The sequence below is a fragment of the Vombatus ursinus genome, unplaced genomic scaffold, assembly GCF_900497805.2.
Source record: "Vombatus ursinus unplaced genomic scaffold, bare-nosed wombat genome assembly UNPS02015411.1, whole genome shotgun sequence".
Classification (NCBI taxonomy): Eukaryota; Metazoa; Chordata; class Mammalia; order Diprotodontia; family Vombatidae; genus Vombatus; species Vombatus ursinus.
Genome location: NW_020955189.1, coordinates 526057 through 552205, shown reverse-complemented (window position 1 = coordinate 552205; position 26149 = coordinate 526057).

The following is a 26149-nucleotide window of genomic DNA, read 5'->3' as shown; positions in this document are numbered from 1 at the left end:
TCTCTCTCTCTCTCTCTCTCTCTCTCTCTCTCTCTCTCTCTCTCTCTGTCTCCCAGCTAAATCCAATTATTTTTTCTTGGTCTCATCTTTTGCCCTCCCTTCAGCCTCAAACACTGCTGACCACCCCCTCTTCCTGGTGCACCACAAAATTATCTTGTATTTTGTATTTGTTTATCTGCATCCATGTTCTTTCCCAATGGAAAGTAAGCTCCTTGAGGGCAAGATTTTCCCACTTAATGTCTCTGTGTCCTCAGAGCCTAGCATGGTGCTCAGCACCCTGCTAACTGCTTAATAATAGCTTGTTAAATTGCATTGAAATGGACGACACTATTCTTGTAGGGCCATGTCCAACTCTGAGATTCACCTTGATGTACCTGCCCTTGTGTGTATCTCTCTGTGTTTTGCTTTCTCCCTTATTGGAATTCTTTCTTGTTGGTGCTTTAGAATTGCATTCTTGAGAAAAACTTCTAACTTCTCTGAGTTGACTTGCCCTATAGAATTTTAGTCCATGGACTGCTGCTGATCATTTATGTTAACTCTCAGCCTCAGTTTTCTCATCTGTAAAATGGGGATAATAATATTCATACCACCTGTAATCAGATCATAGATTTAGAATGGGAAAGGACGTTAGAAACCATCTGGTTTAGCCCTCCCATTTTACAGATGAAAAACTGTTTGGAGCTATTACCAAAAAAGTTGGTGGTGCATGTCCACCCAGGGATTCTTGCCCTGGGCAGCCCAAGTTCTTAGAGCCACCATTGAGAGGCAGTGTGATAGAATATATAGGATACTGGACTTAGAATCAGAAAGACTGAGTTCAAATCTGCTTCAACACACATACTAGCTGTGTGGCCCTGGACAAGTCACTTTATGTCTCTGTGCCTCAGTTGTAAAATGAGGAGGGTGGTGTCAGAAGTTTCTAAGGTCCCTTCCTGTGCTCCTATCTACAATCCTAGGGACTGAGGACCAGAAGAGTTAAATGCCTTGCCCATGGTCACACAAGGAAATATCTGAGGCAGGATTTCAAGCCAGGTTTTCTAACTCCAACACTCTACTGTTCATGTTGCCTCTGGCTAACCTCATGGAGTTACCATGAAGAAATGCTTTTTAAATTTTAAAGTGCTGCATAAATATTAGTGTTATGGTCATAGAAAGAAAAGTCTCCAGGGCTTCATTTCCCATGATTCATGGGAGCAAGAAATCATTGTTTACTGGGAGAAATTCCATGCAGTCCATTTCCCAAGAGACTATTTGTCTGGTTGGAGTGTTAGCATGACCAGGTGAAACCCAAGATTGCTAGGGAGTCTCCAGGGAGTGGGAATGTTTAAAAGCAGGGTTTCCAGAGGAAGAGAGAATGCAAAGTTGGGAATGCATTCCATTATTTACCATCAGACTGAAAAAAGTATTTGTAGAATGACATTGCATGGTAACCCCCTAACCCCAGACTCCTGGTAGAATCAGAAACTCTGAGAGGCTTCTCCTGAGTTCCATAAGGCACAGGACATTCAACTCTAGACTTTAAAAGGTCAATTGGCCCATGATTTTGGAAGCAACTGTACTCCTCTCATATTGGATATATATTTTTAAAAAAACTAAAAGAACCAGAGCCTGAAAGGGGTTCCTTTGCATCTCTAAAGCTCTGGGATTCTGTGTCTATATAGATCCTAACTAGTTGGAGTTCAAGATCATTTCCCCCTTGCGTTATCTTTAGGTCTTAATTAAATCCCTTGCTATTGAATTTTGTATCTTACGTGAGTATAGAGTAGAGAGTGCTCCAGTTGGTGCTCATACTGTGATTGTCACAATGGAGCAGATAAAAGTCCTAATTCGGAGTCTGGGAAAAGTAAGAGAACCAGAGTTGCCAGAGGGACGTGAAGGACTCTTTTTCCATCGTCATTATGTACTTTCACATACTTCATTGTTCTCTGGGAGAGATTCCGTGGAGTCTTTTTTTCCTAGAGACTATTTGTCTGGTTGGAGTGTTGGCTTGACCAGGTGAAATCCAAGATTGCTAGGGAGTCTCCAGGGAAGTGCCCTTCCACACTGGAAGGCTCTGGGATTTATTCATGGGATTTCCCAATAGGTTGTGAGCTCCTTGAGGACAGGGACTGTCTTTTGCCTCCTTTTATAGCCACAGTGCCTGGTGCATAGTGGGTGCTTAAGAAATACTGTTGATTGCCTCATGATGGTAAATGCTATCCACATCCAAAGAAAGAACTATGGAGTTTGGATGCAGATCGAAGCATACTATTTGCTCTTTTTTTCCTTCTGTTGAGTTTTGTTTCCTCTTTCTGGTGGTTCCTCCTATTGGTTCTAATTCTTCCTTACATCATCACTAATGTGAAAATATGTTTACTGGGAATGTATATGTATAGCCTATATCATATTGTGCACCGTCTTGGGAAGGGTGGTGGGGAAGAAGGGGGAGAAAAATTTTAAACTCAAAAGCATATGGAAGTGATTGTTGATAAATCAAATCAATTTAAAAAAATAAAAAAAAACAAAAAATAAAAAAAAATATTGTTGGTTGATTGACCTCAATTTAACTCCTCCATGCCATGTAGCTGATCTCTTAAGTCACTAGAGCCAAAAATGAAGAATTACTGAGTGGCCAACCATCCTGGTAATGAGTCTCTCATCACTTCAGAAGTCTGGCCCTCTGATGATCCCATGGGATAGGCATATGAACATATGAAAGATGAGACTGAATATGGATTCTTACAGCCAAGCAAAACATGTCTAATCCCTCCACCGCATGACAGGTCTTCAAATACTTGAAGACAGCTGTTATGTTCCCCCTTGGGTATTCTTTCTCCAGGCTTAGCATGACCATTTTCAACTGACCCTCACATTGTATAAACTGAAGGCCCTTCCCCATCCAGCCTGCCCTCCAGTGGCTGTTCTCCAGCTCATCAACACCCTTCCTAAAATGGAGCAGCCAGAATGGAACCTTCATTCCAGATGTGGTCTGACCAGGATAGAGAGTAGCAAGATTCTCCCCTGCTATCTTCTGGGTCTCTCAGGCTAGAGCACCCATGTACCTACCTGGGGTTGCCCTGAGCTGAGTGTTGGCTCCCAGGTTCCTTGGTTCTCTGGCGTCCAAGGCAGCCACATTGAGGGAGGCCTGGGGCAGTTACAGAGAGTCAAAACTTGGGCACTCAGAAGAATTAGATTTTCTCTGTCTAGCCCCAGAAGTCAGAGGTAGGAGCAATGGATGGGGTGTCATAAGGAAGAAAATTGAACACAAGTCAGGGCAAAATTGCTGCCATTTAGAACTCTCTATAAATGGAATAGGCAGCCTTGGGAGGTGATGGGTTCCCTGTCTCTGCAGGTCTGCCAAGAGCAGCTGGATGGCCTCTGGTCAGGAGTGCTGTACTGGGGTTTCATTTTTAGGTGCAGATTGGACTGGACCTCCAAAGAGGTCCCTCCCAGCTCTGAATTCTGTGACCTAGTTAGAAGCAGCTGAGAGGAGAGACTGCCAAGGAGAGGCAAGCATTGCTGCCTGTCTCCTGGAAGTGGTGTGAAGAGGCAATGATTCACGAAGCAGGCAATGGGTAGCTTCATGTGTGCAGATGGGTTCATGCTCTCGGGCCAGACATTAAGCTTGGAAGTCCCAGCTGTGGGTGGGTGGGTGGGTGCCACTGCTGCCCCCAACACCAGCCTGATCTGATTACCCTGATCACAGTGCCTCACAGCACCAGGGGCGCACAGGCAGGAATTGGATCAGTATTTCTTAATAAAGAGAAAAAACCAATCCCTCACACCCATACAGCATGTTATTCTTCTTAAAGCCTACTCACTGTCCCATTATCTCCCATGAACTGTGGGAGGCAGATGCTGGCTCCTTCCTAGTTGCCTGAAAACTTGATTTGGGGGGAAAGAGATATTGGTCACCAGAGTCAGAGGACCAGGGTCTCTGATATTTACTAACTATGTAACCTTGAAGAAGTCACTTAATTTCTCTGGGTCTCAGTTTCCTCATCTGTAAAATGAAGGGGTCAGGCCAGATGGCCTTTGAGCTACCTTTCTGTTCTAGATCAATGGTTCTATGACCTCGCTGGGCCTCAGTTTCCTCCTCTGTAAAATGAGAGAGTTGAGCTAGATGACTTCTGAGGTCCCTTCTAATTGCTCTCCAACTCCTCCCTTTTTTAAAGCCTTCTTTCAATGAACCTTTAAGCTCATCCCACTACAGTTCCCTCATGGTCAATCTTTGGGGGAAAGGAAGGAAGGAAGGAAGAAAGGGAAGGAGGGAGGAACTGGATTGTGGATTGCTTTAAATGCCAAATATAAGACTTTCCATTTGATTCTAGATGTAATAGGGAAGGATTCGCAACTATTGGGACTGTATATACATTTCCCCAGTGTACCGAAGTCCCAATAGTTAGTGTGTTGTCCCCTTGCTTAGACTGGGAGCTCCTTGAGGGCAGACTGAGGCTTTGTCTTTCTTAGTATCCCCAAGGCTTAGCACAGGCCGGGCACACAGAAGGTGTTTTACAAATGCATGTTGACTGGCTCTCCCTGCTCCCTTTCCTTTCCATTCCCCTCCTGACTCAGGGATTTTCCAGCTGAGGCTTTTACCTAGGACTGTCTGAGGACATATTAACTAACAAATCACCTTTCTGAGCAGACGGGTCAAAGATAATTGCAGTAACAGTAACATTTACAAAGCACTTTAGGATTCCAAGTGCTCTCCATGCATTATCTCATTATCAAACCTGTTGGCAGGGCACCTGAATGCTCTCTTCTCATCTTCTTGCTAATGGTTACTTTTCCTGTTAACCATTTCTTCCCTTCTGGCTCTCCTAGATGGAAGAAAATGCAGCCCAAGTTTTGAGCTCTGTCTCCTAACATGTATTTGGACCAGTAAGGGGAGGTCCCTCACAAGCCCCCACTGGTATGTTCTCCCTAATATTAGTTAACATCTCCCCAATACCAGTTAACCAATTGACACAAATTAGCTTTTACAAAGGGGTATAACTTACTAAGAAGGTGTAGCAAAGACTAGAGTATGATACTGTCCCCTCAAAATATGGTGTACTGCACACTCACTTGGTTTACGGGAAGAATGAACTCACAATAATTGCTACAAACCATTCCTGCCCTGACCCGGATCCTGCAGAGGACCATTTCCTAGCCGTGGGAGTCCTTTTCTCCCTTCCTGCAGTCCTCTCCAAGCTCACTTCTGGGTGTAGTGTACCTGAGGCGCAAATCCTTAGCTCCCCTGGCCTGGCTCCTTTCTGGGCTGGGTCAGGCTGGATCTTCCCTGGACTTGGCTCTGTGGCTGCCAGCAGGATCTGCCATTGGCTCCAGACAGCAAACCTCGGCTGGCTCTTCCCACCTTTCAAAGCTCACAGTTATAAGATGCTTCAGCTACTCATTCATGTAAGATTAAACAAGATACAAAAGGAACAGAGGCACCAGGCATTCGTGGACATACGGCAACCAGGTGGGAGAGAGAGCCCAGTGCCCCTCCTCCATCAGGAATCACAGAAACTCTTACCTCAGTCACTATCGGGGAAGTGAGTGAGGGTTCATCTGCTCAAAAAGTTCTCTGTACACATTTAGTTCCAGCTAGGCATCCAGTTAAAAGGTGTATATGTATAGATAGATAGATAGATAGATAGATAGATAGATAGATAGATAGATAGATAGAATACACACATATATATGTATATATACATACATATACGGGGGGAGAGGGAAAGAGGGAGAAAGGGGGAAGACAGAGAGGGTGAAAGAGAGAAAGAGAGAGACAGAGACACAGAGAGAGAGACAGAGAGAACTTTCAATCAGATCCACAAATTTCTGTTGATTCTCAGGTTCTAGAATCTGTTGATTCTAGGCAGCTAGATGGCATAGGTAGGTGGAATCAGGAAGACCCCTGGGTTCAGACACATCCTAGTTGTGTGGACCCTAGGCAAGTCACTTAACCTCCATCTGACTCAGTTTCTTCATAGGTAAAAAAGACAAGCAACTACCTCCAGGGTTGTTGTGAGGACCAAATGAAATAATCTGTAAAAATGCTTCATAAACCTTCAAGCACAATGTAAAAGCTAACCATAACTACTGTTATGTACAGTGCTTAGTGGACCTTAAAATGCTATATAAATGCTGGCTATTATTATTGTTCTAAGCTCCTTGGATTCTAAGATTCTCTTGTCTATGTATCAAAGCTTCATAAGAATCACTAACCCTAAAGCTGGATGGGACCTTCACGGAACCCTCGTCCAGCTCTCTGGTTTTATTGAGGAGGTCCACTGAGGAGAAAGAGGAGGCCTGTGGTCACACAAGCAGAGCCCGTATTCAAACTCAGGTCCTCAGACTCCAGAAGAGCCCCTTTCCCTTGCATCACACTGCGTCTCATCCAATGCAAGGATTTTGTGATTTCTTAGATTTTATGATTCAAAGATTTTGTGTTCAACGGTTTGATTTCACAGATCCTGTTTACATCAGGCATTTTGATAGAGAGAGGAGGAGGTGCTTACCCCAGGGAGCAGTGACATGAGACCCCAACATAAAAACTACTGGCTGGCCAACCTTCTACAATAGCTCTCTCTGAGGACTGGACTTTGGTCTACTCTGTCAAATTAGGAGCTATCAGAACTGCCCCCCCCTCCAGGGAGCCAAGTGATACAAGGGGAAGATGAGGACCCAGAACGCTAGAGGCAAGTACACTGGCCTCACTTGGCCCCATGCCAGGGCCCCCACCCTCCGATCCTTGCAGGGGACCGTCTGGCTCTGTCTGGTGGGATGGAAAGTGACATTAGATCAGAAGAATTCATAAGTAGCCTATGTTTTCTTGCAGAAATTCACATTAATTTTTTAAATTGGGCTACATCGCCCTCACCCCAAACACATGAGAAATGGTGCCTTTGTTTCTAATAAATATTTTTTAGATTAAGTATTTGTAACAGGATCAATTATTCATCTCCATATATGGAAGATGCATAATTTGTAATAAAATGCAGAAAGGTTTCTAATTTTTCTCTACAACAAATGAAATTGAATTTTTGACTAATACATGAATAAATTGACTCTAATTCCTTTCTGTCAGGGCATCCAGGCTTCTGCTCCATATAAATCTCCTGGTTTATAGATGTTTTCGAAAAATTAATCTCAAATATTTAGGGATCAGAGTAAATCTTGGTAATACCGTGTGTTTTCAGGACCCCATTTGTACAAGCTGGCGTCCCCATATTCCCCCCCCCCCTTCCCCAATCTTAAGGTTTGTGTGGGCCGGCTTTGTTGTGAGGTTTCATAAACATTTACAAACGTGAATAATTTACGGCGCCCAGATTTGGTTACAATACACGAGGAGTTGCTGGGCTCATTAACATGGCACCCACCAGAGCAGCAGCCCACCCCTGGCTTCCTGTCACCCTCACCTTCCATCTTGCCTTGAGTTGGGAGTGAGAAGGCACATTCTCAGGGCTCCCCCTCAGTGGGCATCTGGGACAGAGGGTAGAGGTTGGCAGAGATCAGGGCAGAGGCAGCAGGAGGAGAAGAATTAAGCCAGCTGGCTATGGCCAAAGAAGGAGCAGGACCCAGGGCAAGCCAAGAAAGTGGACCCATTGGGAGTACTTTATGGATGAATGGGGATGCTTCCTGAGCTCAGGGGGAATGAGGCTTATAGCCCAGGGGATGAATGACTAGAATGAGAATAACTCACATTTCTCTGTCATAGAGAAGTGCACTAACTGCTTCCATAGCCAGGTCAAGGAGGAAGATAATAAGTGACCTACTGAGTTCCATGTTGGATCAGACTTCTTAAAAGTGGAAGGCATCCCATAATGGAAAGGGCTGCCTTGGGAGGTGGAGGTTTTCAGATAGAGGCCATTGGACAACCATTGTGAAGGATGTCGGACCATACTGGAGAGTCCATTCAAGGGTGATTCGGGGTGACAACCAGAGGTCCCTGCCAACCCTCAAATTCTGTGATCTTCCCTCTCCAGAATGCACACCCCTTGAGGACAGGGACTGTTGCATTTTCATCTTTGGATTGCCAGTCCTGTATGGACTGCTTTAGAAATACTAGAGAGTCTGTTTCTTGAGATCACAACCCATTTTCTCATTTCTCACCCCCAACGCCTGAGCACTGGGCACCTCCTCTGGTTCCCTGGATTCCCCACCTACACCCCCAGCTTCTCGTCTTTCTTTTGTGCATTGTCTTCCCTTGTCAGATTGTAAACTCCTTGAAGGCAGAGATTCTCTTTCTCTTTTCTTAACACATAGTAGGTGCTTAGTAAATGTTTATTGACTGACTGACTGGCTCTTACTTTGTTTTGCAACCCCAGTGCCCAGCCCAGTACCTGCCACATTTGTTGTTGAGTCATTTCAGTCATGTCTGCCTCTCTGTGACCCTATCTGGGGTTTTCTTGGCAGAGATACTGGAGTGGTTTGCCATTTCCTTCTCCAGCTCATTTTACAGATGAGGAAACCAAGGCAAACAGGGTCAAGTGACTTGCCCAGGGTCATACAGCTAATAAGTGTCTGAGGCTGGATTTGAACTCAGAAAGATGAGTCTTCCTGACTTCAGGGCAGGTGCTCTACGCACTATGGCGCCACCTCACTGCCCATTACCTGGCACACGGTGCATACTTCATAAGGGCTTTTTCCTTTAGTCCCTTTCCCTCTTCACTCTAACATTTAATCATTTTAGGTCTTGGCCCATCCAAGAGCCTCAGTTTCCCCCAGCCTATCAACAATGAGACTAATTATCCTTTTCCCAGGTTATGATGAGGAAAGAAAATACTGTGTAAATCTTAAAGCAGGAAGCACCAGGACTGTTGTGATTACCCAACCTGGTTCAGAGCCAGAAGGGATGCTCAAGCCCCATTTGCATCCCGTGACACAGGCCTGCCCTTGGGGACTGCAGCTCCCTGGGAAACAGGACAGATGGGACATCTTCATCATTTTTATTGAAGACCCAAGGGGCATATAAGGGATTGCCTGATTACCCAGCAGCAGCTGGTGGTGGCACAGGTGCTGATTTTCTCTGGTGCCCAAAGCTGTCGATGGAAGGCAGGCATCCACGCGTGGACTGGACACGGTTTGAGGATGGCCGGCCCCTGGGAGGTTTCAGGGTTCCAAGAGCCCACTCCTTACACGGCCCATGACCAACCACTCTAAGAAGTCTTTCCCGCTCCCTGTGGCTGGAAGGGATTGCTCCTGCCTCTGACCCCAGAGTTCTGGACCCTCACACATCATTCTCCATCTCAGAGTCACTGTGTCCACACTGGCCACCCCCACACTTGGACTCCTCCTCTTCCTCACCTCCATCTCCTGCTTCCTTTAAGACTCAGCTAAACCACACTTTCTAGACCCCCAGATCCCCCCAGCAACCCTGCCCTCCCCATTTAGACTACCGTCCATTTACTTTGAATATGTCTAGTATGTAAATATGTATGTATATGCTCTCTCCCCATTAGAATGTGAACTCCTTGAGGCCAGGGATTGGGTTCTCATCATTTTTTCTATGTGCAGGCCTTAGCACGGTGCCGGGCACGTAGTCAGTGGTTAGTGAGTGCTTGTGGCCTGACTGCCTGGCCAGTCCCCAACTAAGACTCTCTTTGGACTGTCCTGGATCCGTGGACATTCAGCATCCCCTCAAAGACCCCCAGGATGCAGCCACCTTCAGGCAGCTTATTCCATTTCTTCCAGGGTCAGAGCTCGGACCCAGCGCTAGGACCCAGCTCGCCTAAAGCCCTAGAAAGTGGGAGCTTTATTCCCACTACACCATCCAAGCCCTGCTTCTTTGTAGTGGGAATGCAACAGGAGAGAGTAGATCATAGAGAGACAATGCTCGGAACTGAGAGAGACCCTGGAAATAGAAAAATAGAGGAAGGAGGAGCCATAGAAAATAAAGCATAAACTACCAGAGCTGAGAGGCACAATGCCCAGATGAGAGGGGAGATTAGAACTTGGGCTTTTGGGACTGGGACGGGCCTTACAACAAGGAATGTCAGGGCTTTGAGGGGCCTCAGAACTGGGGATGTCAGGGCTTGGGAGGGGCTTTAGAACATGGAATGTCAGGGCTGGGAGGGAGGGTGGAGCACAGAATGTCAAAGCTGGGGAGGGTCTTCCAACCTAGAAGAGGATGTTCTAAATCTAGAAGGGACCTCATTTTGGGGCCAAATCTTGCTCTCCACATTGTATATTTACAGAGATGAGAGTCTCTACAGATGAGGCCCAGGGCCTCAATATTTTGCCAAACTGGGAATGAGTGCTAGCTTACATAACTTACTATATGCAGCTGATTATTGACCTCAGACCAGACCATGCTTCACATCCCAGTTAGTCAGGCAGCCAGACCATCTCGCCCTCTCCTCACTTCTTCCCACATTGACCGGAGCCCTTAGCACTGGACCTTGGCACAGGGCCTCCAAAATCCATGGCCCCTGTGCGTAGGGACGTGAATCCCTTCCTCTCCTTCATTCTCCAACTTGCCAGCTCTTCTTATGAGCAGAATTATCAAACCAACAGGACCGTTGCCTCTGAAAAGGTTATCTACCAACCCCATTATTTCTCTGCCCCTCCCATTACTGTCAGCCCCCCCCCAGTCCCAAATACCTTCCTTTTGCCACCACTCCATTTTTGTGTTGACTCTCTTTGGAGTTAAGATCTGTGACGGAAGAGACTGTCACCCTTTTGTATATCAGGGTGCCACGATTTAGGAAGAACATTCATAAGTCAGCCAGTCAACACGTATTTACTAAGCACCTACTATGTGTCAGGCACTGTGCCAAGCACTGGGCAGCCCCTGTTCTCAAGGAGCTCATGTTCTAATGGAGAAGGCAACACGCAAACAAATATGAACAAACAAGACACAGACGAAAGAAATGGGAACTACTCAATGGAGGAAAGGCGTTGGCCTCCAGGGGAGTGGGAAAAGGCTTCTTGCAGAAGCTAGGAAGGAGGGAGAGCATTGCAGGCATGGGGGACGGTCAAGGCAAAGGTGTGGTGGTGGGTAACAGAGTATCTGATTCAAGGAGCTGCAAGGAGGCCAATGTCACTGGATGGCAGAACATGTGGGGCGTGTGAGAAGCCCGAAAGGTAGGAAGGAGCCTCATCATGGAGGACGTCCAAAGACAAGCAGGGTTGGATCATTGGCAGCAATAGCGAGCCACTAGTCTTGGAGTGTCTGGAGGTCAGCTCAGATGGTAAGGGGCCTTGAGTTCATGTCACATGAGGGTTGTTTGGAGAAACTGGGCATCTTTGGCCTCAGGAAGAGAAAACTTGAGGGGAAGACATGATATTAGTTTCAAGTACTTGAAAGACTGACACGGAAGAGGGATAAAATTTGTTTCTTTGGGCCCAAAGTAAAGAACTAGGAGCGGTCAGTCAAAGTTACAAAGAGGCTGATCCAGACCTGATTATTAAGGAAGAAATCCCAAACGTCCTGACAGTCCAAGCTGTCCTGACATAGAAAGGCTGCCTTGAGGGGTGCTGGGTTGTCCGTCCTTGGAAGATCTCAAGCAAGGGCTGGAGGACCATGTGGGGAGTTACCAGTGGAGATACTGTTCACATTGAGGTTGGGTCACTGAGGTGCCTTCCAGTGCTGGGATTCTATAATCCAGTGGTCTGTATTTACAAACATTGCATGTAAATGCTTTGTCATTCATTCATTCTGGCCATGGGATTATAGATTTAGAGTAGGAAGGGCATTGGAGATCATCCATCCCAACCCAACTTATGTTATTGCAGAAGAAACTGAGGCCCAGAAAACGGAAGTGACTTATCTAAGATCACACGGGTAAGAAGAGAGGCAGAATTTGAACTTAGGTCCTATGCCTCGAGGGCCTCTAGGTGGTGCCATAGCACATAGAGCACTGGCCCTGGAGTCAGGAAGATTCATCTTCATAAGTCCAAATCTGGCCTCAGACACTTTCTAGCTGTGTGACCCTGGGCAAGTCATTTCACTCTATTTGTCTCAGTTTCCAGGAAATGTCAAGCCACTCCAGCATCTCTGCTGAGAAAACCCCAACTGTGGTCACAAAGAGTCAGACATGACTGAAATGACTGAACAACAGCAACAAGCTACGATTCTAGTGCCAATACCAAGGTACCACTATGCCAAGCATCCCTGCATCCATCCATCCATCCACCCATCCATCCTTTCATCCATATGAAAGCCCAGAAATGTGGAGTGAGCTGCCCAGGATCTCAAGGAGCCCAGCTAGGAAGATTTTGGTTTTTCTAAAGACTGGTTAGCCATGAGGGATAGAATCAACCCCCCCCGCCCGGGTGTGAATAACAGAAGTCTGTCTTCTCAGTTTCAACCTAACTCTTGGCAAGCTGGGCTCTGGGGATATAATGGGTACCTGAAATGTGCCAACCAATACATCATTTGGGCATGAGAGCCCTTCTCAGGAGCAAATGGGATTGTGCCAATGGCTACGGATGGTTGGATGGGAAAGATGACAGCTAGCATTTGCCCATCACCAGAATCCACCCTCCCACTGCCACCTAAGGGCCTTGGGTGTGTGGGAGGGTGTGTGTGGGGGTGTGTGCATTTCTGCTTGTGTGAGTGTGGCAGTCTTATTGTATTTATAGCTGTGGATCCATGGAGGCCTACAAGTCTGTGCAGTTCTCTGAAATCATGTACAGACAGAAGGCTGGGAGGGCGGAGTGAGAGGGAGGTATGTTTGGAGAGCTTAGCGCTCTGGGTGTGTCTCTGTATGTGTAGAAGACTGTGTGGTGATGAACCAATGGCCTAGCTGAGAGGACTGAGGCTTGTTTATATGCATCACTGTGCATAGCTGCTTGTCTTGCAGTCCCTGAAGAGGAGTGTGTGTGTGTGTGTGTGTGTGTGTCTGTGTCTGTGTGTGTGTGTGTGTCTGTCTGTGTGTGTGTCTGCGTGTGTGTGTCTGTGTGTGTGCACTCGCTCGCACGTGTGAAGGAGAAGGATGTCTCTAGCAGCTGACAGGCCATTCCCTGTCTCTCCTCCATATGGATCTACCTAGAAATAGCTTTAATTAAGAAAGGAATCATTAGATACACCCCCTGAACGTGTGGGCCCCTGTTCTACAACACTGAGAATTAGTCCGACAAGCAGGATTAACAGGCAGGAGATAAGAAATTAAGAGGGCAAGGGGGAGAAAGAGAAGGAGGAGGAGAGGTGGGGAAGGAGAGGGGCAAAGGAAGAAGACAGAGGGGGAAGGGAGGGAGGAGGAAGGAGAAGGAGGAGGAAAAAGATCGAGGGGAGGAAAAGAGGGGGAAGAGGAAGAAAGGGAGGAGAAGGAGAAGATGTAAAAAAGAACAGAAATAAGGAGAAATGGAAGGAGAATAAGTTTGGGCTCTAGACTAATGTCCTACACAAATGTCACTGTCTATCTCCTTAAGGAGCTTGGTCCTTGTAATAACTGAGTCAGGCAGCATTGTACAAGTCAGGGGACCTGGGTTCAAACATTCATTTTGCCACTTACTAGCTACCTGATCTTGAGCAAATCCCCTCCCCATTCTAAGTCTCTATTTTCTCCTTTGTAAAAGACAGAAAATACTCACTGTTTGCCCATCTCCCTCCCAGATTTGTTGGAAAACTCACAGTCCTGGAGAAATGGGAGGAGTGATTATTACATTCTCCTGCCATAGACAAGTGTCCTACAGATGCATCTGAAGGGATAGTAAAGTGATTTGTGAATCTCAAATGGAAAGGCTGAGTCAGAGGAGGAGAAAGGCAACAAAAAATGATCAGCAAAGTCAGAGCAGCACAGGAGGAGGCTTATTCAACAGAGGCTCCAGTAGGAACTGCAGAGACAAGGTCTGGGTCACCAGGAGGGTCCCAAGGAACAGAAACTGTGTGTGTATATGTGTGTGCTTTGTGTGTGTGTGTGTGTGTGTGTGTGTGTGTGTGTGTTCATACTGAGTCAACCAGATAATAGAGTGGCTTCATATGAGGCTTCATTCTGTCCACTCTGACCTTGTTCTGTCCACTCTGGATTCATTTTGTCCTCACTGACCTCTATCTGCCCTCACTGGCCTCATTCTGTCCATACTGACTTTTTTCTGTTTCTACTGACCTCATTCTGTCCTTAATCAATCAATCAACAAACATCTATTAAGCACTTGGTATGTACCAGCTACTGTGCAAAGTGCTGGAGATACAAAGAAAAAAAAACCCAGCCTGTCCCCTCATTCTAATGGGGATTACAATATGTATATTAAACAGGTATACACCAGACCCATACAGAGTAGATTCCACCTGCAGTGAACTGTCTCTGTCCTCATCCTGGCCATAGAGGTCTCATTCTGTCCACACTGACTTCCCTCTGAGCTCACTGGCCACATTCTGGCCCCACTGACCTCATTCTGGCCTCACTGGCTTTCTTCTCTCCAAACTGAACGCCCTTTGATTTCACAGGTGGTTTTTTGGTCCATAGAGGTCTCATTCTGTCTTCAAGGATCTCCATGTTTCCTCACTGGCCATCGCCTCTCTTCATCCACTTCTTCCTGTCCACACTGCACTCCATATGCTCACACTGGCCCCTCAGAAGCTCCTGTCTGTCTCTCGTCCATGTCCAAGCTCAGGGCTCCTTGTTCAGGGCTCTCCAGGATGCCTGCCCTTCATTCTTGTCACACAGTATTTCCTTTTGCTCCTGACTCCCCCATCCATCTTGCCCTTTGTTTGATGAATCCTCCACACTGTCTGCAGGTCCCTGACTTGCTCTGCAGTTTGATTGTTTATGAGATAGATGAGTTCCTGCCTCCGTCTCTCCCTCCCTCCCTCCCTTCCCTGACAGCTATGTTGGCAAAGCACCGCAGGTCAGACCTGTCTGTTTGGGCTTAGGCTGCCATAGATTTGTTGGGTCATCATCTCTGATAGTGTGGACATAAAAACACAGGCACTCAACGGGAAGCCTGATGGAGATCAGAGTAAATCCCTTCCCCCTCCCCCAGCCTTGGACCTCCAGCAGGTCAAGGGAGAAGTCCATGCTCAGAGACAAGCGTAGTTCTCCCCTGCATCGTACGTGCAAATGATAGACTGCAAAGAGCCCTGAAGCCAAAGGCAGCAGTTCTGAGTTCAAATCCTGACTCTCCCACTTCCTAGCCAGCCAACCTTCTATTTTCCTCATTTCCCTTCTTTTGCCTCAGTTTTCTCATCTGTGATACAGCAGCATTGGGTGAAGTGATCTCTAAGGTGTCTTCTAGCTCTGGGTCTCTGAAGTCTCCAGCTATAAGACTAAACCCCACCCCCTGAGATCAGCTTTCAGGGTGCTGGCTCCCCAGGAATTTCAGGAAGTTTTAATCATCTATGGCCACAGGAACATCTCTCTCTCCTGTTGATTTCTTCTCTATTTTCAAAAGGGACAGATTCTAGAAAGACACATTCTCAGCTAGATGTTCTGAGAACACTAGAGCCTCTGGTCATTCCAAGAGGGATCTCACCAGTGCCAGATGCAGTACTCTAGATCTGGAAGGACCACAGAGACCACCTGGTCCAAACCTCTCATTCTACAGAGAAGAAGAATGAGGCCTTGAGAGAGAAAGCAACTTACTCAAGGTCACCAAGATGGTAAATGGAAGAGCTAGGATTCTTTCTGCCACACCATGCTGCATCTCAAGTGGATTGTTTATGTTTTAAAAAACCAGGCATCTGTGATAGTTCCACTGTTCTCTGGTCTGGTCAGACCATTACTGGGGCTCTGTGTCCAATTCTGGAAGCCACAGTTTAGGAATGACACTGAAGAGTATCCAGAGATGCAAAACCAGGATGAAGAAGGACCTTGAGTCTTGGCCATGTGAGGACTGATGAAACGACTGAAAATGTCTTACTTGGAGAAGAGAAGGCTCAGGGAAGCAGGCTATCTGTGTTTGAGTATTTGAAGGACTGTTATATGAAAAGGGAGTGTGTTTTGTTTGGGCCCAGAGGGTGGAAACAGGGACTATGGGGGAGGGAAGAGCAAAGTTACAAAGAGGCAAATTTGGACTTGTCAGGAAAAGCTTCCTAAGTATCACAGCTATCCTAATGTTGAATGGGATCCATGGGAAGTGGGGGGACTTCTCCATCAATCAGTAAACATTTATTAAGTGCCTACTATATGCCAGACACTGTACTAAATGCTGGGGATACAAAATACAGTCTCTGCCCTCAAGACATTCATGGTCTAATTGAGGAGATAACATGCAAACAAATGTTACAAAGCAAGCTATATATGGGATAAACAGTAAATAATTAGCAGGGGAAACAGTTAAGAGGATTGGGGACAGTTTCCAGTAAAATAAGGGATTCTAGAAGGGACTTAAAGGAAGCTGGGTAGGTCAGTAGGCAGAGCAGAGGAGGGAGGACATTCCAGGTATGAGTGACACTCAGAGAACATGCCTAGAGCTGAGAGATAGAGTGTCTTGTTTGTGGAATGGCCGGTAAGCCAGTGTCACTAGATTGAAAAGTACATGTTGAGGAGTAAGGTGTAAGAAGACTGGAAAGGTAGAAGGTTGTAAAGGGCTTTGAACATGAAGCAGAACATTCTGTGCTTGGTCCTAGAGGCAACCAGAAGCCGCTGGAACTTTCTGAGGTGGGGGAAGGGTAATAGGGTACAACCTGAATTTTAGGAAATCACTTTAATGGCTGAATGGAGGAGGGGTGGGATTAGAGAGACACTTGAAGAAGACAAAGCCACCAGCAGGCTGCTCAAGTTAAGTCTGGAGGACCACTTGTCAGGTACATCGGAGTGGGGATTGTTTTTTGGGTATTGATTAGACTAGATTGTCCAAGATTCTGGGACAGCCTCAGAATCTAGGCTTCAGCACAATTCTGATTGCTTCCATTCCTTAAGTCTTGAGCTTCCGTAATTTAGTCCCAACTCTCCTTTTCCCTGTCCTCACCTCTCCAGATTCAAATACAGTACTAGGCGGCACAATGGCTATCCATCGTGCTGGGCCCAGAGTCAGAAAGAATCATCTTTATAAATTCAAATCTGGTCTCAGACCCTTACTAGCTATATGACCCCGGGCAAGTCACTTCACCCTGTTTGCCTCAGTTTCCTCATCTGTAAAATGAGCTGGAGAAGGAAATAACAAACCAATCCAGGATCTTTGCCAAGAAAACCCCAGTCGGCCGCAACTGAAACAACTGAACAACACCACCATCTTCTCCCATCAGCACCATGGCCAGAGGAAGCACCAAAGGTGGCAGAGAAAAGCCGAGTCTCAAAGATGGTTAAGGAGAGCAAATAGCTGCTAACTGTGGTGCTAGTATTGAACAAGGAAAGTGTGGGAGGTGGGTGGACAGTGTAGCCACATAGTAGAGAGAATTAAGAAAGAGGAATTGCAGAGTCTTTTCCTAACAAACAAGGTGGTATCTGGCGGGTTTGCCAAACCCAAACCTTGGTTTACTCTCGTCATCCACAGCCTTCACTCCTATTTATCTGCTACTAGATAGAGCTGAAGAAAATCACAAAACTCTGTTGTCCTAGCCCACTACACATTTATGTCGTCTAATCTCAATTGGGCCCTCACTGAAACAAGGCAAACTTTCTATTCCTCCCTAATTGATTTGCTATCCCACTCTTCAAGGAGGCAACTTCAAACTCTATCTCTCCTCAAGCTCTCTGCGTTGCCTCCTCCCACCGTCCCTCTCAGCTGAGACCCTGGAATTTATTCACTGGAAGTACCCTCTGCTCCATCTGCCTCTGATTGGATTAATCCTCTAGGAACCTCCATTTAAGCAAGACACTCAGGTCAGTCCCATCTCATTCCTCTCTAGGCTGCACTCTGGACTTTCTCTACTATGTCCCCTCACTGACTACCTTTATTCCACCCTCTCTCCACTTCAGCTTCCTTTCCTACACATTCAACTGTAAGTTCATTGAGGGACAGGACTATTTGTCAACCTGTATTTGTATTCCCAGAGGTTAGCACTGTGCTTGGCACATAGTAAATGCTTAATGCTTAAATGCTCTTTGACTAACTGACCAACTGCCATCTATCTCTCTGTTTATCCCTAGCTACCTTTATCTAGCTCTTCTGGGTTGTATCCAAGACCCTGGGCACCTCACAGAATGGCCTGGCACACAAAACTTGCCCAGGAGTATCAAGTACAGAGGACCACAGGGTACATCTCTCAAGAAAACGAGCCCTGGAGGTCTCTGTGAGACACACTGTCAGGGCAAATGGACAGTTTGCAATGGAAGTTCACCACAGGATTTGGCCACAAGAGGAACTAATAAAAATGGCTGCAGACTGAGACCTTTGTACAAAGATGCTGGGGTGCTGGACTCAGAGTTGGGTGGAACTGGATTCAAACCCCAATCTCCAACACTTACTAGCTTGTGTGATTATAGGCAACTCTGAACCTGAATTTCCTTCTCTCTAGAGTGAGAGGCAGTGTGCCATAGTGGATAGAAATCCAGCCTCAGAACCAGGGAGAGCTGGCTTCAAGTTTCATCTCCGACATGTACTAGCTGGGTGACTTTGGACAAATCATCACTCCTTGGCGCTTTAGACATCTCTCTAAGATTACAAATTGCTAAGAAGGTGTCAGCCTGCATTGACAGAGGAAGTATCTTTACCAAGGAGCTCCTTATACCAATGAGATAACAGGTACCCCCCCCAAAAAGGCACTTTTATGCCGCTATGACCTATGAACCTCCCAGGGTTGATGTGAGGGTATAATGAGTTCATACATGAGAAGAACTTGGCAAACTTTTCAGCCCTATAAAATGTCACCGCTTGTTGCAGTCACTGTTACTTCCAGGAAGTCTGGAGGGCAAAGGGGATTTCTCAGGGCCCAGCAGAGATGTGTTCTTTGGTTTCCTGTCAGTGCCAAATGACTGTTACTCAAGGTGCAGGGTGGTCTCCCTCTTAGAAGAGGAAATCAAGGGACTTGAGGAATGCCTCTCCAGTCTTGAAGTTGTCGGGGAGAAGGATGTGTTCCTTCCAAAGATGAAAGCTGGGCTTTAAGGTAAAACTATAGAATCATAGGTACTCAGAGCCAACAGGAACTTTAGAGGACATCATGTCCAATACCCTCATTTTACAGATGAGGAAACTGAGGCACAAAGCAGCTAAGCGACTCGCTCAGGATCATTCAGCTATTAAGTGTCAAGCCAGATTTGTGGAATCTTGACCTGTTTGAGGAGGTTGGAGGGTGAAGGAATGCAACAGACAGAAGGAAAGACATGAGAAGGACCATTGGCTCCTTAGAGATAAGGAACAGCTGTGAGGCTTTTCATGTTGAGGAAAGAACTAAGCTTCTCAAGAGAAAGCAGCTCCTCGTCTTGCCAGGGACAAAAGCCTCAATCCACGGGTGGCATCTCGAGTGACATTATCCACTTAGGGTCAGAGGAAGAAAGAATAAGTGGTGGCAACTGATGATGGGTACCAGTTTGGCTATTTGTTGACCTAATATTGACAGGAGAGACTTTAGCTACTGTCCAAGGACATGTATCTGGGATGTGACAGATAACGTCACATGACCGCACCACAAAGAAGTCAAATGTGATGTTCTTACCTTCCATCCTTCCAGGAGACTGTTAGGTCCTTGAGGGCGGGGACTGTTACATATGTGTCTTTGTGTCCCTGGCACATAGACTCAACACCTGGCACATAGACAGTACCAATAAACGCCTATTAAATTGAATTTCAAACTACTCAGCTTTTTGGCCACAGTCAAAGGAAAAAATTGGGGAGCACCAAGAGTCTCTGACTGTCCCTGACTTTCTTTGCTGCCTGCAGATAAGGCAAGACCCCTTTCAGGGGTGGTGGCAGCAGATTCTACCTCCTTGCCCCCAGCTCCATTGCCCTGCCTCCTCAATTGTGCTAACATTCATAAGGGCAAGGACTGTGTCTTTGTATCACCAGCACTGGACGTGGGGGCCACAACAGGGGCTTAAATATGTTTGTTGAATTAAGTTGAAACCGCTAATCTAGAATATACTGTCTCCCTCCGAAGCAATTCTATCAGTCGGATAAATATTGTCTCCCTCGGTGGCTGGTGCTGACCTAAAGCACCTTGGATAATTCCTAGGGGGAAATTGCTACCGAGAATGATTGTCTCAAAGCAGAGCTACAATTCCACCCTGGGTGTCACAATTCAGGAAGAACTCGGGTAGAGCTGACAACTTGTCAAGGGAATCCATCTCTGATAATGGTGACAGTCAGGGGATGGAGTGGCCAACAAGAGCCATTGGCCCTCCAGAATCTGACAGGTATCGACCGGAAAATCGCCCAAATGGAAGAAGCAATTGAAAGGAGGGACCGATGAGCATTCTGAACGGACCACACAGAGTTTGGGGGCTGTCGGTAGAGGGACATGAAGGTGTTTCGAGAGGCTGCTTGGCCAGGGAGACTAACAAATCCAGAAACCAGAAAAACTGACTGTAGAGTCCGTCTGAGTGGAAGGGCAGTGCAGTACAGTGTACAGGGTGCTGGGTTTGGGTCAGAGGATCTGGGCTTAAATTCTACTGTTGTGATTGAAGCATACTATTTTCACTTTTTTATGGCTTTTCCCTTTTGTTCTGCTTCTTCTTTTACGACATGACTAATGTGGAAATATGTTTCCATGATTGCACACGTATAACCTATATCAGATTGCTTGCTGTCTTGGGGAGGGGGAGGAGGGAGAGGGAGGGAGGGAGAAAAATTTGGAATTCAACATCTTATAAAAAATGAATGTTGAAAATTGTCTTTACATGTAATTGGAAAAAATAAAATACTATGTACCAAAAAAAATTAAAATGAAAAAAGTCTACTGCTGTCATTTACTACCTGTGTGACCTGGAGAAGTCACGTCACCTCCTCAAGCTTCAATTTCCTTACCCATGAAACGAGGAGGCTGGATTTAATGACCTCAGAGGTCCCTCCAAGAACAAAATCTATGATGCTTAAGCAAACCCTTTGCCCTCCAATGTAAGGTTCAAATGAGATAATGTTTGTAAAGTGCTCTGTGAGCCTTAAAGCATGATACAAATGCTGGCTATTATTAATAATAGCTAACAGGTAGATAACACTTGGGCAGCAAGGTAGCACAGTGGATAGAGAGCCAGGCCTGGGGTCAGGAAGATGTGAGTTCAAATCTGACCTCAGACACTTCCTAGCTGTGTGACCCTGGACAAGTCACTTAACCCTGTTTGCCTCAGTTTCCTCATCTATAAAATGAGCTGGAGGAGGAAATGATGCAAACCCCAAATGGGGCCACAAAGAGTCGAACATGACTGAAATGACTGAACAACATATAGCACTTACTGTGTGCCAACCTTTAGAACAGGGAAGGTCAGAGCTGGGAGGGACCTTAGAACACAGAACGTCCCCATATCCCATCAGCTGACCAATCTTGTAGATTCTTCCTCCATATCTCTTGTTTTTATCCCACTCTGTCCACTTCCATGACCACCACCTGTGTTCAAACCTTCATCACCTCTCTCCTGGCCTATAACAGTTGCCCCACAGGGGGTCTCTGTCTCAGGCCTCTCCTCTTGCTAATATATCCTCCCCACAGCTGCCAAAAGCAAGCTTCTTGAAGCACAAGGTCGACAATAACACATCCCTCCTCTAGAGGCTCCCACGGCCCCCTTTGCCTCTGGGATAAATCGCAGACTCCTCACCTTGACATTTAAAGCCCTTCACAGTGAGCTCCATCCCGTCTTTGCAGACGTTTCCATTCTCTCCTTCACGTATTCCACATTCCAGCCACTCTTGTCTGCCTGCTCTTCCTCAAACATGACATTTCGTCTCCTCCACTGGTCCCCATGCCTGAATGCTTTCCCTCTTAACCTCTGTCTCCTAGAACCCCCATCTTTTTTCCAGGCTTAGCTCATATTGCGCCTTCTACAGGACAGCTTCCTAATCCTTCCAGTTGCTGGTGCCTTCTCACTCCTAAAATTATCTTGTCTCAACTTCTCTGTGCGCAGGTTCTGTCCCCCAACAGGAGGTAAACATCTGGAAGGTGAGGACTGGGTGTTTCCCAAGCACCTAGGACAGCATTTATATATAGTAAGTGCTCATCGAACCGAATTGAAACATGGAGTGGCTGAGTTGGAAGGACCCTTAGAGATTATCTTCTATCTTTCACTTTGTAGCTAAGAAAAAGGAGGCTCAGACAGATGGAGGCATTTGTCCAAGGACACACAGCCAGTTGGTAACAAGGCTGGGACTAGCCCCCAGGCCAGGACGCTGACCTGATTAGGGCCCTCAGCCAAGGGAGGTCTCTCAGGCTGACCTCAGCCAGGAAGGCAGGTGGGCAGGGAGCGCTGAGCCCTGAAGACATTTCTTGCCGAAGGGACGACCGGTCTGGGCTAACGATCCCGGCCAGGCATAGGCTTCAGAGAGTACATTGAAGAGTGGATCCCAGGGAATGGTCCCCTACCAGTTATAACTTTTTGGAGCACATGTGCCCAAAGCAGTGGCCTGCTCATTATGGACCTCCCAGAAAGCTCATTCCCAGGGACGAGTCTCCTGACAGTTCTAGACCCTGCTCTGCCACCTACTGGTCATACAGAACTGTAACTAGGGCTGGCAGCTGGGGCTTTGGCTGGAAGTGCAAAAATCAGAGGGGCAAAAAACAGAGCATTTTCTGTCTTTCCATAATGTAGAATCAGCTGAATTTAGTACTTGCCATGTAAGAATAGTCAGGAAGAATAGAAGTCTTCTGGATGGTGACTTCTTGCCCCTAGTTGCCATGACTTCACAATAGCCTGAGAGTCTCTGCTGCTCCCTCCACCATCACCTCCCAGAGAGGCTCGAGTCATGCTGCTTGCCCTTGGCACAAAATTGCTAGTAATAGTGGTCATCCCGCCCTCACTTGGCCTATATACAATATGACTTTCCTAAGTCCCTGCCTTCAGCCTTCTCCCTTCCTCCTTCTCTGGCACCAGTGGCCCAAGACCAGTCTGACTGAGAGTTTGGGGAGAAAGCCAGTCTCTCTCTTTCCAGTGTCTCCCAGTGGATGTGGGTGCCTCTCCCAGGCACCTTCAGCTCAGTCTGCAATGAGCAGGTTCACAGGTAAACAGGGCAGCTTAGAGTAGTGCTTTAAGTAGGTTAATCCCACCCACACTCACCTGCAAGCACATTCTCCCCCATTAAGGGTGTCTGGGGAAGCTCCTTTTACCTGGAACACAGCTGGACACGAAGAAACAGGATTGGAAGGTGTGACAACCGCAGGTGCAGCCTGTGCCCAAGCATGGGGGGAGGGGATGTGCGTGTGCACATATGTGAGCCTATATTTGTGCTCCTCCTAGAATGAGGGCTGGTGATTGTGAAGGGCACCCTTCCTCAAGGCTGGCCCAGGACTGATGGCTGCTGAAGTCCCTTCCCACCCTGAGGGTCAGTGCTAAGTTGATCTTGGTGGTGAGAAACAGCCAGACCTGGCTTAATGATGTGAATGTTGAGTTGGCTCTTACCAGGTCTCACCTGGAGCTCTGCCCTTCCTTTGGCCCTGGAGATGGGGTAGGCAGAAGTGGAAAGAACACACCATGGAAGCTAAATGGGGGCTGCAGAAACAGGGAAGCCACTGAAAACATTGAAGCCAAAAGGGAGGTTAGAGAGGCTAGGTGACGATGCCCTGCTGGGCATGTGACTGTGTCACTGACTCTCCACCCTGGCCCCATCCCAAGTGGCTTTTCTACATGTCAACACATAGGTCCACATGCAAGCCCTGTCACTAAATGTATGTACATTGCCATGTAACTCTCTCACCCACGTATGTACATGGCTCATGTATGTACATGGTCCCACCCCCCCCCATGGCCACACCTGTGGTTGTCATGGGTACAACATCACACCTTCCAATCCTGCTTTCACAGGTCCAGCTGTGTTCAGGCGAAAGGAGCTTCCCCAGACACACTTAGTGGGGGAGAATGCGCTTGCAGGTGGGTGTGGGTAGGATTAAACTTCTTAAAGTGCTGCTCCTCCAAGGTGCCCTGTTTACCTGCAAACCTGCTCATTGCTGACTGAGCTGAAGGTGCCTGGGAGAGGCACCCACATCCACTGGGAGACACTGGAAAGAGAAATTGTCTTTACAGAAATTGTCTGTATTTCTCCCCCAACTCTCAGTCAGACTGGTCTTGGGCCACTGGTGCCAGAGAAGGAGGAAGAGAGAAGGATGAGGTCAGGGAGATGGACCATTGCACGGACCTAGGGTTGGAAGAGGCACTGTATGTGGGTGGGGCAGAAGCCAGGTGAGTAGCTGAACCATGAATCCTAGTGATCTGTAGCATAGAGGATTGGGGTCAGGACTTGCGGTCAAGAAGAGCTAGGTTCAGACTTTGTCTCCTTTCCTAACTGTTTTACCCTGGACAAGCCACTGATGCTTATTTCTAATCTGTCCCACCTATATCTTGTTTGTATACAGTTGTCTCCCCCATTAGATGGGGGGGGGGCACTCCTTGAGAACCGGGATCATTTCTTGTTTCTCTTTGTACCCCAGCCTTCAGCAGGTCCTGCTACACAGTAGATGCTTAATGAATGTTTAGTGACTGACAAGCCTCAGTTTCTGAAAATTGAGAAACTTGGTGGCCCTTACAGCTCTTGTGTAATTCTCTAATTAGCCTTGTGCCCAGAGTGAGGGAAGTTACAGCCATGTTGGCCCCTGCCATTAGGCTCAATCTGCTGAAGGGCCATCTTTTGCTACAGGCTCTGGGGTTCTCCCAGCTTCTAGTTGCCTTCCACTCCCTCAAAAAAGCCTTCCTCCAAACAAAGGTCACTCCATTTGATTTCCTGCCTATTCATACTCATGTCTCCACCGTTAGAAGGGGAGCTCCTTGAGGGCAGGGACTGGGTCTGCTTTTTCTTTGTATTCCCAGCACTTATCCCAGTGTGAGGGCTTAATAAGTGCTCATTGACTGACTGACCACAATGGTGAGAGGACTGGAGACCATGCCATAGGAAAACAGGAAGAGGGATGAAGGTCATGATCAGTCTGGAGAAGAGAGAGGAGGACATGTCTTTAGATAGACAAAGGAGGATGGGGAAGTCCTTCACTGTTAGAAGAGAGATCAGATTCATTCTGTTTGGATCCTGCAGGCAGGACTAGAAGCAAGGGTCAGGAGAGGGCAGTGGATGCCAGGAAAGTTGTCCCCAAATGGAAGAGGCTTCCTCAGGTCATAGCATGTCCTCCCTTATTAGAGGCCTTCAAGGAAAGGCTGGAGGACCCCTTGGGGGACAGAGTAGAGGGGCTTCTCCTTCAGGGCTGATTTGGACAGCATGAGGCTCCTCTTGGCTCCAATATTTTGGGATTCTGTGACTGGATGGATGAAGCACAAGATCTAGTAGGAAAAATTAATGGGAAAAACCCCAACCCTGCTAGTACTGGGGTGTTGCCTCAGCCAAACTGAGACCTGGGAAAGACCTTAGCTTAAAAAGGCCAAGGCCTCCCACTGCATGCAGGACCTTCTCCAGTCTTGCCATGACGCTGGATGAGAGAGTGAGGCTGATGACTTTGCACACCTCTGCCTCACTTAAATCCAATTCATTTGCAAGTCTAGACATCTCCCTCCTGATGTCATGGGTCCTCTTGGAGAACAAAGGACCACCACCAACAAAAGCAACTAGCACTAGGCTTAGTACTCACCATGGGGAAGACAAATATAAAGACAAAGGCTATTTCTAGGGGCTTACAGTCTAATAGATTATAGTACTAGAAGGAACATCGAGGGCCACCCAGCCTCCAGATAATGGAAATGAGGTCCAGAAACTAGATGTGTGTAGGGCATCTGAACTCAATTTCTGACTCCAGAGTCAGTGATCTTTCCAGTGGGTCACATGCTTCCCAGTGGAATCATGGGACAATTGATCCTACTCTGATGAATAAATGAATGAATGTTCTAATGAGAGGAAGAAAGCAAATTGGCACTGAGCAGTTTGGAGCTGAGCCAGGTGCTACCTCCTCCCATCCTGGGGTTTCTTTAAAAGGAGTTGGGATGAATAGGGGCTTGGAGTATGGCGGCATGGGTTAGTGGACAATGGGATGGCTTTGAAGTCAGAGGACCTGGAGCATGAATTCTGATCCAGCCACTCGCTAGACATTGGACAAGCCCCTTCTTCCACTGGGCCTCAGTTTCCCCCTCTGAAAGATGAGTGGGTTGAATGAGATGAGTTCCAAGGTTCCACCCAGCTTTAAATACTGGTTGGGTAAATGGGTGAAAATGATGGGATAGCTTGGGGGCCTTTTCTTGGGACAAGTCTCCCATCATTGCATCTCAGAGCAGTTTCCCTAAGC